The sequence below is a fragment of the Toxorhynchites rutilus genome, chromosome 1 (genome assembly GCF_029784135.1).
Source record: "Toxorhynchites rutilus septentrionalis strain SRP chromosome 1, ASM2978413v1, whole genome shotgun sequence".
NCBI lineage: Eukaryota > Metazoa > Arthropoda > Insecta > Diptera > Culicidae > Toxorhynchites > Toxorhynchites rutilus.
This window is the reverse complement of record NC_073744.1, coordinates 62,919,782-62,926,292: the sequence shown is the minus strand read 5'-3', so window position 1 is coordinate 62,926,292 and position 6,511 is coordinate 62,919,782. Positions and strand designations below refer to the sequence as shown.

The window sequence follows — 6,511 nt, the reverse complement described above, 5'->3', positions numbered from 1 at the left end:
AGGCTTCATGCACAAATTACGTTACGCATAAAGGAGGGAGTGGTCAAGGCGAGTCAAGATGATAAAGCACGTGTTGTAAGGGGTTCAACAGCAGTCAATAAATAGGTACCGATATTGATGCATCTCGAATATCGCGTTTATCATCCGGATTGAAATGATCCGGATAATCTGATATGATGATGATCGAATGGATTTGATGCAACTTTTGTTGCTACAAATGCTCCAGGACTCAGTGGCTTGTACCGAGTTGAACTTCGGACGGCTCCTTTTTCCCGGGAGTTAGCAGGTTTAATACTTCTTCATGATCATTACGGATCTCATTTGGATGAAAAACTCAAAACAACCCAGCAAACATTAAATCGTATAACTAGCGCATATGCAGAATTATATATCCTAAATTTTTGGTGGTATATGATGTGCTCGACTGGCATATACATGCAAAAGTGCAGGTGACATACAGTCAATCCCAGAATTTAGTATACACATGCTACTTGACGATACTCTCGATTTATTTGGTACAAAATTTTTTGAATGCATTTATTATTTTGATGCATATTATTATCACACACATTTAACTAACTCTGCGCGCAAGAAAATTTCGCGAAAAGTTTTTCGCTAATTATTTATTCCAAAACATTGATAACAATCTCTATTCTAAGGGCCGTTTTCTTCACCTGCCCCGCTTAACGCGTTAAACCTGGCTTACGGTAAGCCTCGCTTAACGTTAAGCCGCACATTTAAGCGAGGCTTAAAAAATTACATTTCTTCACCCCGGTTTAGCAATCTGAGAGGCTCGCTTACCGTAAGCCGCGCTTAGGTATATTTCCCGTTTGGTCGCCCTATTTTTCCATTTGACCTGTCACTTTAAGCCGACGATGATTGTTTTGATGTGATACGCAATCGAGAAATTCGACATTGATCATTAATGAGGGCCAATTTCGTAAATGTAATAAATGATTTTCATGGATTTTCCATGTTGTTATGTTTTTTTTACTTTACTCATCAATTCTATGCAACAGCATGTGTTTTTCTTTTCACAGTAATGATGAATGTTTCCTTGAGAATTACATATTTCTCAACACATAACACCAGGAAACAGTCATTTTTATAAATAAGACTTTGGCTCTTATGAGATAGTGTCAGTAGTAGAAGAATTGAATCTATTTTTCTGTTTTTAACAACTCGTTGGGACTTTGAACAAAAAGGTAAAGTAAAATGACGCCGAAACTCGGAGACAAAAAGCGAGTCCGCTCGATTAATTTCACAGATGCGGAAGAAGAATTGCTGCTGAGATTAGCATTGAATAGAAAAGACGTAATTGAATGCAAGGTCAGCGACGTTAAAAGGAATGAAGAGATGATGGAGGAGGTTCATCGTCTCGATGTCCAAAAACGAAGAACTGAATTGGAATCGGCTCACATCAATCTTCAAACCGACAAAATAAAGCTACAAATGGAGCAGCTTCGTTATCAGCATATGAGGGAGGAGCATGCGCTTCGGATTAAATTGTTGAACAATTCCATCGGAAATAATACGGAAACAACCACGAACAGTTCTGGTTCAATAAGTGACTGAATCAGGTATATACCTACTAATAATAAACGATGACAACAATTAAAGTTTGATGTATATGAATATAAACACAAGTCTTTTATTTACGTAAGATCCTTTTACAGTTTAGCAAAATAGTTTTGAACCAAGTGATCGCGAACACAACCTGCATCATTTATCTCTGTGTTTGAAGCGTTCGGAACCACTGTTGCAGCTAACATTTCTTCAAATCCTTCTATCTCTGGTGGTGGAACCTCCTCTTTGGCATCGATTGCTATATTATGTAACACTGCACATGCAACAATTATTAGCTGTACTGTAGAAATTATCACACGCATTCCCAAAGAAAGTACTGGAAATCGTCGCTTCCAAACACCATATGATCGCTCCACAACATTACGAGTACGGATTTGACTTTCGTTATACAAATTTTCGGCTGCGGTTTAACATCTAAGAAACGGTGTTGCCAGATATTTTGTATTACGATACCCGGAATCGCCTACGATTATAAAGTGTCCATAATCTCCTCGCTCAAGCTGCATCTTCAGTGAAGAGTTATTAAAGATGTGTTGGTCGTGGGATGCTCCAGGCCACCTTGCGACAATATTCAAAATTTTCAAATTTGCAGAGCTGACTGTTTGCACGTTTATCGAAAACCATGATTTTCGATTTCTGTAGTTTTCGGCATGATCACCACCAGGTGATTGTATTTTGACGTGCGTACAATCAATTGAAGCAATTGTTCGAGGAAATTTTGCGATTGAGTAAAACTCACGACTTGCTGCATGTAGTTCATGCTGCGTTTTCGGCATCTTGATAAACCGCGACCGTAATTGAGCTAACGCAAAAGATACACGACGAATGATACGACACACAGAAAAAATGCAAATACCAGCAAAATCAGCGACGGCTATCTGCACCGACCCTAGTGCGTAGAATCGAAGAGCCACCAATAATTGTACTAATGGCTGAATATAACGCGATCTGCAAAACATAGATACAAAGGATGTAAGAATTATATCTTTCAGATACGCTGCAATACAGGTTATATTTTCTACCTTGTCTCATAGATTTCTAAAGAAGGTTGTATGATATCTAGTATCATCATGACCGTACTCTTCTGAAGACGAAATCTCATAAAGAAATCCAGATCGTCCCAATTATCAATATTTATTCGAACACGCATTTTATATTGACGACGTGCTAATAGTAATTCGCCGTATTGTTCACTATTTTCTTCATCATCATCTAAAAATCTCCAATAATATGTATCCCAAACACAATTACGATAACAAGACATTTTGTATAAAATCGTTTTTAATACTAGTTGAATGGCTGAAAAAATATCTGCTACTACTACCAAAGCACAACAGTGAAGAAAAGCAAAAACTGAAAATCGACCGCTTAACGGCGTTAAGCTGTCATAGACCACCGCTTAAGATAAGCGACGCTTAGCCTAAGCCAGGCTTTATTAAACCCTGGCTTAGCCGTTAAGCGGAGGTGAAGAAATGGGAAAAAAGTTAAGCGAGGCTTAACTTGCCGTTAAGCCTCGCTTAAATCTTAAGCGGAGGTGAAGAAACCATCGGTAAGCATTGCAAAGTTGAGTGTACACCTTAAATTTCTCCAAACAAATTAAATTTTTAGTAAGATCTTTGCGAAATAGAGTACTTTTTTGTCAGTTTGTAACGTCAACACCAAACCTCTGCTTGGGCTGAGTTGCTTTTTGTTTTTTTTGCAAAAGTTTGAAAAAGTTTTTATCAAAATGGCAAGTAAGAGGAAATAAATAGATATTGTTACACGTACAATGATAATAAGTAAGATTTGTCGAGGAAAGACATTGCGGGAAATAGTAGCTGCTGTCGAGGAACTCACTCTACAGTAAAGAAAATCATAAACAAGTGGAAATACGAAGGAACCTCCAGGGTAGAGGACGCAACCGGATCCTATCTATTGATGATGAACGAGTGCGAACGAGTGCGAACATTGCGGATGAACCCTAAAAAAACATTCCTAAATTGACTACCGAAGTAGTCGGCATCATTGGAAGACCTGTCAGCGCAGACACTGTCTGAAGAGCAGCATACAGGAACAATCTGAGAGGTCGTGTTGGCCGTAAAAAGTATTTTATCTCAAAGGTGCATATGAAAAAAAACTACAGTTTGATAAGGCATATGTAAAAAGACCTAAGGAGTTCTAGAAGAAGATCTTTTATACGGATGAGGCGGAAACCAATCTCTTTGAATCGGGTGGAAAACAGATGGTGTGGAGGAAACCAGGGTCGATGCAGGAATACCTGCTTCATAATGTCCCAATCAACTCAGAACTCCTCCGCAATCACCGGACATGAACACTATTGAGTATCTATGGTTGGAAATCAAGAACCATCTGATAAATAAAAATCCAGGGAACAAAGCGGAACTCAGAACGACGATTACGGAGATCTGGGGGGCATTTCTGGTCTACAGTGACCAGAAATCTAGCTTCGGAGCTTGCATGAAGTACTGAACGCCAAAGGGGTGAGTCGAAAGAGGGGGGGGGGGGGTTCATACGAAATACAAGGGGATTGATTTTTGTTATCTGTTAACACTTCTGAACTGATTTTAATTTTAGTTTTGAGAAAACTTTAAAATGTACACTCAATTTTGCCACGTTTTAATTGGAGATTTTATGTTTGTATATTAAACATGAAGAATACGTAGTATGGCTTTTAAATAACGAGACTGCGCGTACGAAAACACGTTTTTGTCGCTATAGTAGTTTGCGAGCAGCAGTGGTTTGAATGGAACGTGGTTTGTAGTGCGCGTCTGAAATCATGTGTGTCGAAAAACACGAACAACAACGCTCCTGCCCATAACGCGCTGTCGGTGAAGCAATTTTTAGCCGATAAGGGCATTCCAGTGTTCAAACATGCCCCGTACTCGCCGGATCTAGCCCCATGCGACTTTTTTCTATTCCCCAAGACCAAATCCGTGTTGAAAGGTACCCGATTTCAGTTCGTAGAAGAGGAGTAGGAAAACGCGACGCGGCTTTTGAACGCCATCACAAAAGAAGAATTTCAGCACTGCTTCGAACAATGGAAAAAACGTATGGAAAGGTGTGTGAGGAGCGAAGGGGAGTATATTGACCATTTCATTTTTTTTCTCATCACTACATAAGACTAAAATAGATCGATTTTACGATGAACATGAGTCGCATTTAATTATTTACTTTTAACCCCGAAAAACTCAAAAATAACAAAGCAGCACGAGGTGTATACTCAATTTTGGGATTGACTGTACGTACATGACAATTGTTTGCGAATTAACTGGGGTGAACACGCGACATACACGTGCATCTAATACGACTACTGTCATACGTGTATACGATTTACAACAGACAAACAAATAATGGCGGAAAATGTTTGTGAGGTTACAAATAACAATTATATTTATATTCTGCAAAGCTCATAAGTCCGTGTTAGGGAAACACATTTCGATGTAAACAAAAATTACAGGTAAACAAGAATACCCCCGACTTGCACGTATTTGCAAAGCGGATTCCCCCAGGCACATCGGGTTTCTGTGTTGGAGAAACCGTATAAACCGTGTCAACCAAAACGTGGCAGTCAGAGCGCTTAGATAACGCTTGACATTTCACAGTTATTCAATTGTTTATCTCATGAAAAATTATTCGTTTATTATTTATCTATTCCGAAGCGGTTCGCGTTATCGGAGGTACATTGTTGACATTTTTTGAAACTTCAAGTTGCCGTGAATGAAAGATTAGCACGCCCGAAGGTAATTTGATATCGTTATATTTTGAATGGAACAAAATTGCTTGATGTTTTTTGAATGTTTCAACTACTACGTGCCTGAGTCTCACTTACACATTTGTCTGTACATTTCTTTTAAATTTTTGAAATTATATTTGCACAAAAACAAAAACTCCAAATCATAATATTAAAACATTATCAGATACAGTTTTTTTTACTACTTTTCGAAGCTTTTGAAAAGGGGTACTTCTATTACGTAGAATACATATTCGATTTGGAAAAGTAAAAATTCATAATTTTATTTTGAAAGTATGTTTTTTTCAACTGAGAATGCATTATGATTTTCGCTTCACGATGACAGAACACGAAGCTCAATGCCGTCAACGCGAATTAAATGAATTAATATTGAGAATAGTGTAGCGAGATGTTTTTTTTCTCTCCCTCTAGAATCTTATTTCAAGAATGGCAGATTTACAAACATTTTGCAGATTTTATATTTTGATATATATATGTATATATGTATACATGTTACATATTACATATTATAATATGAAATATGTAATCCAGGACAGACTTCCAGATTTAGTCGTCGCATTCCATCAGGGCAATGCCAAACTTCATGTCTCTTCAACAACCCCATTAACTTTAACAACCTCATAAACTTTAACAACACGACGAATAATTTTATAAAAAAATACGTTGAACAGTTTTCGACGAGTTAGTGAAAATGTTTCGGGAGGATAAAACCTTTAAGCAGCGTGAAAATGGCGAAAGATTGTGGAACAAAATTGTGCATATACAATTAAGAGAACGAATTTGTTTTGGTTTTCCCAAAGATCAACATGCACTTTACGGACAACCTTATATCGCCTACAGTAGTCGTTCGCTATCTGGACCTACTTCAAATGGCCTATTCTTTAACAGAATTGGAAATAGTAGGCGTCATGTTCAATTTGAAGTTTTGCAGCCCTGTTAGCGAGTTAGCAAACCGAAACATATCCACCAGCGAACTGAATTTTGATATTAAACCACTCAAATGCCTAATATCGAAGCCGCCAAAATTAAATCCACACGTAGAATAATTTATTTTCTCGGTTTTTGTTTCCCTTTTCCACTTTTGATCAGTATTCATTGCCATAGGGTGGTTTAAATATTACAGAATAACATGTAGAAGGTGTTCTCATTTAAAGAAATCTGAAATTCAAAATG

The 6,511-nt window shown here is 37.8% G+C and overlaps 1 pseudogene; it reads right to left on the bottom strand.

Annotated features, from left to right (window-relative positions):
• Window positions 1–1,654: 1,654 nt before the first annotated feature.
• LOC129776873 (putative nuclease HARBI1) lies at window positions 1,655–2,954 on the bottom strand (annotated as a pseudogene).
• Window positions 2,955–6,511: the final 3,557 nt, after the last annotated feature.